Below are 10,009 nucleotides of genomic sequence, written 5' to 3'. Positions count from 1 at the left end.
GTCCTTTTAAATGACAATTCTTAATCGTTGTTATAACTCTTGTGAGAATCACCATCATAAATGACTATTAACGACAGTTGTGAACTGCCATGAAAAGTTGACATTTTTGTCAACACTCATTAACATGACGCTTTTCAAGTGCCGCCTAAAGACCTTTAAAGATAGTTATGCAATGTTAATAAAAGTTGTTTTTTTAATTGACATATATTTGAACTTAAAAATGAACTTGCATGTAACATTCATTCGTGAGAGGGTTCGTTAAACTCGCCATGAAGTTGTTAAACTCTACTAGTTTATTTTATCGTCACTTCCTAACAAAATTCAACAATAATTAGTTTGCCAACTTATTAACGTTACCATATTACCTCATTAGATCTTAGGGTTTCATTTTAGATTTTATATCACATAATTTAGTTTATTGTTAACTAGCCTTTTAGATAAATCTCCATTAAAATAATAAAATCTCATTTATTATTCAAAAAGTGACAACATTTCTCTACTTCCCATAAAATAATTAATTTTGTTAAAATTAATTAATTCAACAAATACTCTTATACCATTCAGCAAAGTTAATTCAATAATTAATAATAAAAAAATATTAACCTTGCCAAGAAAATAAGACCTTAAGGCCACCACAATTTTACATTAAGTCACAATTATATAAAAGTTGAAAAAGATTTAACTATGTTCCCATTAATTAAATAAATTCTTTGATCATCCCTTGAAAAAATAATTTTACTTAATTATTTTGTAAATAAATTTTGCATAATCATGTATGAGAAAATACCTATTAAAGAACAGAAAAATCGTATTTTTTATGTATTAAATTTAAGGCATAAATTATAGTTGTGAGAATTTTGAACTACAAAATTTTACACAATTGTAACAAGTAATAAAGTGATAAATCAAGTATCATTCCCATGAAGACTATTATTAACTATAAAAAATTATTCTTTAATTCTAATTGATTCGACAAATAATAAATTCCAAATTTATAAAACTAGAGGAATAAAACTATGAAAAATAAAATCAAACAATAGATAACTCATTATTAATTTAATGGAATAAGAATTAGGGTTATTAACTTCATCAACTATCCACCTATGCCTCCCTAATGTGAATTTAAGAATTCCTATCTCTATTGTGATAGTGGATTACAATGGTAAATTATATTCTTACTATGAAATATAACTCTCTACAATAAGCAAATCTCCTACATCTTTGTGGTAAATTAACATATCGCAGGCATTAAACACGTAATCCCTAAGCTACACAAATCATATAGGTACTATTTACCCAAAAACGGTTACTGATGACGTGGCAAGGATTTCTCACACATGGTTGATACGTGGCAGAGTCGAAATAAGGAGATGCTGCTCGATTATCGACCATCTACACATTGCTTCGTCAAACCTCACGATTAGATACGACCAGGCTGGTCGTATGATTCAGTTTATTTCCTTAAAAGATTGTAATCTTGTAATAACTACGTTGATTATTTCCTCTTTATTGCCTTGATACACGGATATTAAGGATAGTTAAGGCCCATTGGCCCATGTAACCCCCCTTGAGCCTATAAATATGCATGAAAAAGCTCATGGAAGGGATTTTTGACCTTTTAATCTTTTTCTTGAATACTGAGAGAGAGCATATAGTGCGTTTATCCATCGTTTTGTTGTAATTCTCCCAAGGTATGTGAAACTCAAGAACCCTAGTTCTTTGATCATGGCATTGGGATTCAATATTAATAATAGCACCAAGTGGACGTAGGTCATTACCATTCATTGGGGCCGAACCACTATAAATCGTCTGTGTTTATTCTTTACCATTAGATTAAACTCTTGGTTATTATCTCATTTCTTGTCATATTATTAACTCTGTGTCGTTGGACAAATTGAGAGTCAACATTCTGGTGCTTTCGTTGAGAGTTGAACTCAAGAAGCTGTAAGAAAATCTAATGGCAAAGACATCTAAGAAAGCTGGACCGGTCGCTGGCGCTGCATCATCTCAACCTCCTCCTCCAAATGTGGTGGAGAATGAACCACATCCAGAGTTTGAAGAGGAGGAGTTGGATATGGAAACACTGAGGGCAACACTAGGGGTGTTGCAGGATGAGTTGGCCAATCTGAGGGCCAATCAGGAGAACGCAGCAGAGACGATGGTGCTGCAACAGAGAGAAATTGAACGTCAGCGCTAGGAGCTGAGTGAGGGGCAGGCGGACATGGACCGTTTTCAAAGGGATGCCATGGCTGCTCTTGAAGCAGCCATTCAATTGGCTCGAGGACAGGCTATGCCGCCCTCTCAGCCAGATCAGCCACCGAGTGCGCCACCGCAGCGGACTCCCAATCCCAGTCCTCCACTCCAGCCAGCAAGCCCTTAGAGGCCAGAGCAGGTTAAGGCCCATTGGCCCATGTAACCCCCTTGAGCCTATAAATATGCATGAAAGAGCTCATGGAAGGGACTTTTGACCTTTTAATCTTTTTCATGAATACTGAGAGAGAAAGCATATAGTGCGATTATCCATCGTCTTGTTGTAATTCTCCCAAGGTTTGTGAAACTCAAGAACCCTAATTCTTTGATCACGACATTGGGATTCAATATTAATAATTGCACTAAGTGGATGTAGGTCATTACCATTCATTGGGGCCGAACCACTATAAATCGTCTATGTTTATTCTTTACCATTAGATTAAACTCTTGGTTATTATCTCATTTCTTGTCGTATTCTTGACTCCGCGTCGTTGGCCAAATCGAGGGTAAACAAGTACTCTCGTTTAATATAAATTTATGACTATTTAACTATAGCATATTTATCCTTCATTTATCAGATCTCAGGTTAAAATCATCAAACATTCACAAGCATTAAACACAAGGCAAATAATTCACAATATTGATAGAGAATTCATAAAAACTTCATTAGTTAATCATAAGGTTTCAAGAAAAATCCATTAACACCCTAAATAAGAAATTAGCTCATGCTAAATATAATTAGATCCATCATTCTAAATATGAACATCACTACAAGAGAAAGTAAAAGAAGAAGAAGAAAAAGAATGATAAAACTAGTTGATCTCCAAGCTTTTGCCTCCACAGAGTGTTTCCTTTCGTCTCTTCTTAGGGTTTTCTTTTTCCTTCAAAAATCATCATAATGTTGCTTAAATAATAGTTTGTGCTTTGAACATGAAATTCTACTTTTACCCTTGCTTGAAATTCCCTAATATGCACATTGGCCGCTCAAGCGCCGCGCCCGTGTGCACGATTCGAAATTGCCTTGTCTCTGACTTAACTAGCACTGCGACCCTACTATGGTTGTGCCACGGCTCTAATTCCTTAATTAATATCATCATGGCTCCAAAAGGATCGCGACCCTCATTTTCCCAGAACCTTCAGCTCTTTATTTCATCGTAGCGTCGCGACTCTAATGTTCGATTTTCGCTAATTCATTTCTTTCTCGAGGCCAAACAAGGCCATTTCACCAATTCTTCCATAAATATTGAAATATTAACAACAAAGGCAAAAAAAGCGTCATACTACATAAACATAACTAAATAAGCTCAAAATTTCCCTAAAATTACCCTATAAAACACTATAAAAACTACCTTATGAAACTCTCCAAAACTTAACTTTTGCTCATCCTCGAGTAAAATATTGTCATTTCTAAAACAACTAAAAAACATACATGAATTAAGTTATAACCTAGCAAACCCCAACCTCAAAAACACCATGCAATACAAGCTCAGAATTTTCAACTATGTTTAATCCAGAATGTAACGACCCAAATTCACTAATATGGCTTCAGGGCCTTGATTAGTATGCCAGAAGGGCATACTTGGTTTGTGTGTGAATTTATTAAGTTTAATGCATGATTTTATGATAAGAATGCTTGAATGGTTATATGAATGTAAATGTGATTATATGCTGTAATTGTGAGAACGACATTATTATGTGGGTAAATCTACAGCATGCGACTTGAGGCGATCCTAGGGAGCTAGTTAGCAGGAAAGTCACATCGGGGCTTAATAATTGACTTGGGGCAAGTCTAGGGGTATTTCGGGTATTGGATGGTTATTTGGGTTATCGGGTTATGGAAATAAATAATTGGAGATATATTTGAGGTTAGGAAGCTTAGGTTGGAATACTGGGGAATTTTACCATTTTGCCCTCGGGGACGTTTTCGGTACCCCAAGCCTCGGGATTGACTTAATTCCTAAGGATAGACTAAGTAAAACATAGAACACGGTGGAAACATTAAGAACCGACCTTCCCTCTTCTTCTCTTTCTCTCTCAAAGAAAACCACAAGAAAATTAAGAAAAACTTGGCTGGGATTCAGAGAATTGGAGCTGTGATTTAGGAGATTAGCTCAAGGATTTAGCTGATGATTCAATCAAAAATTAAGGTAAGCCACAAGCTTTATGTATGGTGGTTAAATTCTATGTTTATGGCTGAGTTTTGAGGTGTTTATGGGTTTTGACATTGAATGACTGAATTGAAGCTTGGAACTTGGGAGTTAGCTCAGAAATCTTTTAGAGAGTTGGTTCATTAGAGTAGGTAAGCTTGAATTTATGATTTAATGACTGAATCTTAGTGTTTTCTTGACTGGTTTTGATGTTTTTAAGCTTTTGAGTTTCAGAGATTGAAGTGGGATTTTGGTGAGTATCTAGGCTATGTTTTTGCTAGGTTGTGTTGCTGGAATCGTGTTAGAAGTTTTGTGATAATTGAGTAGTGGAATTGGGATAGTTTTGGATGGTTTTGAGTAAGTTTGAGAGTAAAAAATGGTGGTTTTTCTGGGTTCGATGGGGTCGGGCCACGACATAATTCTTGGAGCGCCGCGACCCTCTTAGGCTGATGAGTGCTGAAGATGGAGGGTGGGCCATGGCATGGGGCTTGTAGGGCCGCGTCCCGTGTCTTGTTCTGGGTGAGGATGAGCCTCTATTTGGGGCCATGCCGCGGCATAGGAAACTTGAGCCGCGACCCATAAGGAAATTTGGGTTTTTGGGATTTTAAGCATGGGAATTTAACCTAGGGTGCTCGGGATCGAATCTACTACCGTATTTGGTGGAATTCGATGTTCCGGAGACTAGAACCTTATCTAGAAGTCCTTTCACAATTATTAATGGTATTTCTTATCTTGGTTGTGACTAGGTATAAACTAGGGGCTCGTGAAATGGATTGTGCTCAAGAGGCATCTCACGTAACAAGTACACTTGGAAACTAAAGGTAAGAAAACAACACCCGGTTGTGGGTTTATAATGGGACTAAGGGTTCCCTATTTTGTATGCTTTATAAAGGATGGTATTATGCCATGTAAATAATAAACAAATGGCCTAATAGTGCTGGAGTTTACATTGGCGCACAGGGCGTGGCTCAGCCATTGGTAGCTGAGGACAGCTTATTATGCACTGAGCTCGGTTTAAGCGGATCGGAGTCAGTGGGGTAAAAAGAGGGTGCGACCTAAGGGTGTCGACCCTGATTATCATGTGATTTGATTGTCATTATTGATTGGTGGACTTGTCATGCTGAATAGCTAAGTGTTGGTTTGTTGATTCTTTGCTTATGTCTATGGGCTATGTAATTAGTGTGATATGCTAAGTGTGTGAACATGCTTTAAGGATTATTTAGCTGATATCATTGTTTGTACTATAATGTTATGTTTTCTTACTGGGCCTTGGCTCACGGGTGCTACGTGGTGCAGGTAAAGGCAACAGCAAGCTTGATCAGCCCCGATTCGAAGAGCTTTGAGAGCAGAATGTACATGATCAGCTGCTCAGCCGCCACGGTTGAGGAGGAGACAGGAACAGGAGAACCATAAATGTCTGTTTTGCCCTTAGAGTGGCTAGTGGTTGTATGTACTCTGGAAATTTTGTAAACTAACTTTTTAAATGTTGCTTCTTTTGGGACCCCTTGTGTAAAATGTTTAATTATATGAAATGTATCTTTTGAGACCAAAACGTTTTAACCCTAGCTCATTAATGGTTTCAGTAAAACATTTTTAACTAAATGACTTGATTAGCAAGCCCTTCACTTTTATAAATACACAGTGTAGCGGTCTTGGCTATCCAAGGCGTTACACAGAATTTCAGTAAAATCAATTCAATAATTAACTTCGATCTTTGCTACACCAATCAACCTTAACAAATAAATAACAACCAATCACAATACCATATACATGTCAAATATTCCAAATCGTTCCATCAAAACCAAATATTTCATATGCTTCCATAATTCATCTATCTCCCCTAATACGATAAAACATGCTCAAGAATCAAAAAGACTTTTTAAGCTTATAACAAAAGGCTTAGGCTCACATATACCATAAGCACACACCATCAATAAAACCAAATCTTTTTTTTAGCTTGGAAACCCACAAACAATCCCCAAATTTCCCAAAGTTTCTTACTTTTGGAGAATTCACCCTTTTGAATTTTCAATTTGTTTTTTCATTTTCTAATGAAACTACACTCCCCCAAACTTATTTCTTTATATTCTTATTTGGAGTGTAGTTCATTTTCAATATATTTTTTTCTCTCAATTTTTTTATTCGTCTATTGACACAAATTTCTGAATATAAACTCTATTATAAACCATCCCCCAATCACTTTTCATATGCTCATGGTATATCAAAAGGGAAGATAAATAACAAGGTTTCAATTAGGCGCTCAAAATAAGTGTCAAACAACAAAAGAATCATGTTAGGCTCAAAATTGGGTAACTAGGGATTTCATACATTAAAGTTGGCTTGAAAGGCTCAATCGTTCCAAAGAATTGCCTAAATCATCTTCCTAAGCATGCATCATTCCAATTTCAGCTCAATCAACAAACTATGCAAGTTCTAGAATATTTTCAAATCTCAATCCACAAACCCACTTAACATGAATACACTAAATGATTGTAATAATTTTATTAATTAATGCTTTCATGGAAATTAAAACTCAGATCAAAGCTAATCACTAAATTAATTTCACCAAGCACGCAGATTCACATAGTTCTAAAAACATCAGTCACATCATATGGTTTTAAGTATCATCACTTTCAAAACAACTTGATTCAAAACTATAAACTAAAAACATGTAAAACATGCAAAACAATTAAAAACCACTAAAAACAAAGTAAAATCTCCACAAACTTAAAGTACACATTGCCCCCAACGTATCACAAAAAGAATAAGGAAAGAGGATGTGCCAAATCACGCACCACATCAGTATGGTGGTTCCTTTTTTTTCATTCTTTTGGGTAGGCGTGCCACAACTCATTTCTTGGGCGGCACAACTCCTTGGCCTTCGTGAAATATTATTGCTCCCTGCTAAACACCACGCCGCAGCTCTAAATAGGGGCACCATAACCAAATAGATACCTGCCTAAATTTGCATTTTTAATAGTTTTCATGATTTTCACGGTTCATATTTACAACCTAAAGTCTAAAATAATCCAAAATTTGAAAGAAAAACTAAAAACAACATAAAGATGTAACACTTAACATAAAAAATAATTGTCCAACTAAAATAAAAGAAGAAAAATACTAAAAGATCTTTGGATGCCTCCCAAATGGCACTGTCGTTAACATTATTTAGCAGGACGCTGAACCTCCTCTTCAAAATTAACGAGGATCTAATCCACCAATTAAATAATACTACACATTAAAATCCAATGAATAGACTTGATTTTTAAAATTGAGAAAATTAAGAGTTCTGACATCCTCATCTTTCATATTTCCATAAAAAATCAGATGCATTTTTTGATGAATAAAACGAGTACCCCTTTAATATTTTACCTTCTTATTTTTCATACTTGTAGGACTCCTATCAACATCCACTGCATCAAATCTACAATAAGTAGGAACTTTAGTTGCTGCAAACACCTTAAAGTTCACTTCCTCTTTTTGCACTCACAATTGTAATTATCCTTTTGCACATCGATTAATGCTCTCCCAGTAGCCAATAATGACCTTCCAAGAATTATTGGGATGTTTGCATCCTCTTCTATATCCATAACAATGAAATCCTCAAGAAAGATGAATTTTTCAACCTTTACCAGAACATCCTTAATCACTCCGCGAGGGTGTTTGATTGAGCGATCCGCCATCTGAAGCATCACGGTTGTTGGCTTAGCTCCCAATTTCAGTTTTTGATAAATAGATAGAGGCAATAAATTCACACTTGGCCCTGAATCACACAATGCTCTCTCAAAAAACACATTACTTATAGTAGAAGGAATGTTGAAAATACCCGGATCCTTGAGCTTGGGAGGTAACTTCTTTTGAAGTATTGCTCTGCACTCCTTAGTAAGTGCCACTGTCGCATAATCCTCCAATTTCCTTTTCTTTGATAGGATCTCCTTCATAAATTTAGCATAACTTATCATATGTTCAAATGCCTGAACAAACAGGATATTGATGTGTAGCTTTCGAAATATATCTAGAAATTTAGAAAATTGCTTGTCAAGCTTATTATTTCGAAGCCTTTGTGGATATGGAATCTTGATATGGTGATCTATGCTTATTTCTGACTACTTTCTCTCAAGGTTCTCAGTAACCTATTCTTATACTTTACCCTTCTTCTCATCAACCACTTTTGGCATTTTTAACTCCTTACCACTTCTCAAAGAGATTGCATTGCATTGGTCTTTAGGATTAACTTCAGTAGTACTCGGTAAGTTTCCTTGAGAACGTTTTGTCATTAAAGTGGCCAACTAACCAATTTGAGTCTCCAAACTCCTGATAGATGCCCTTGTCTCAATCATAAATTGATGCAATACATCAAACTGTGGTTTAGGTTGCGTCATTAAATTTTGTTGTTGTGGGAGTCTAGCCTGCGGTTGATAGAATCCAGGAGGTGGTTGTTGGAAAGACTGTTGTGGTTGTGGCTGTGGAGGTGGGAACTATTGCTGGTTTTTAGGGAAATGCTGCTGTGCGGCTTGGTTATTCGTCCATGAGAAGTTTGGGTGATTCGTCCACCCTTGGTTAAGTGACATTGTGAAGGGGTTGTTGGTTGGCCTTCAGAAATTCCCTATGGCTTGCACTTGTTCCATGGACATATTATTCATATCCAGGGTAGGGCAATGATTTAGTGGATATGCACAACCACATGTCTCACATAAATTCTGTACTTGTATGGCTTGGCATGAGAGATTGGCCTGTTGTAATTGTTTCGTCAAAGTTGGCACTTGAGTTGTAAGCATGGAAATAGCAACCAATTCAATCATACCAGCCACCTTCTTTGGCTGTCCCCTCTCAGTTGGCCACTGGTAGTTATTCATTGCCATCTCCTGTAACAATTCATAAGCTTCATTACCACTTTTTCTCATGAACACACCTCCTGCTGCAGCATCTATTATGGTACGATTAGTACCATTCAATCCATTATAAAAGTTGTGGACCAACATCCACTTCTCTATACCATGATGCGGGCACTTCATTAGCAACTCTTTGAATCTCTCTCGTGCATCATACATCGATTCCCCTTCCATCTGGTAGAAATTATTAATTTCTCCTCTCAACTTTGCAGCTTTTGCTGGAGGGAAGAACTTTGCTAGGGACTTCTAAGCTAACTCCTCCCATGTTGTGATAGAATTGACTTGCAGCGAAATTAGCCAACTCTTCGCTCGATCTCTTAGAGAAAATGGGAATAATCTTAGACTGATTGCATCATCACTCACCCCATTCATCTTAAAAGTTGCACACAACTCCAAGAAATTGGCTATGTGCAAATTAGGTTCTTCAATAGGCAACCCCCCAAAATGAACATTGGCCTGTACCATTTGTAGTATTGTCGACTTGATCTTAAAACTATTCGCAACAATAGTGGGGTGTTTGATGCATGAATGCACTCCCGTGATCGTAGGAAGCACATAACCTCTAAGTGTCCTTGGTCCTTGTTCCACTGGGTCATCTGCTACATTTGGAATATTATTAACATTAGCAACATTGTTTGCGGCATTCCCTTGATTTTTAGCCATGTCAAAGTCCAACCTTCTCTTAATCTTTTGATTTTTTCTGAAAGTTCTTTCAATTTC

At 36.6% G+C, this 10,009-nt stretch overlaps 1 non-coding gene across 1 annotated transcript; it reads left to right on the top strand.

Annotated features, from left to right (window-relative positions):
• Positions 1-9,389: 9,389 nt before the first annotated feature.
• Positions 9,390-9,496, top strand: LOC133820180 (small nucleolar RNA R71). The gene has a single exon (XR_009886609.1). It is a non-coding gene; the product is annotated as a small nucleolar RNA R71 (small nucleolar RNA).
• The last annotated feature ends 513 nt before the right edge of the window (positions 9,497-10,009 follow it).

The sequence above is a fragment of the Humulus lupulus genome, chromosome 2, assembly GCF_963169125.1.
Source record: "Humulus lupulus chromosome 2, drHumLupu1.1, whole genome shotgun sequence".
In the NCBI taxonomy this organism is placed as follows: domain Eukaryota; kingdom Viridiplantae; phylum Streptophyta; class Magnoliopsida; order Rosales; family Cannabaceae; genus Humulus; species Humulus lupulus.
Note: the sequence above shows the minus strand (reverse complement) of the source record. Positions and strands in the feature narration are given on the sequence as shown.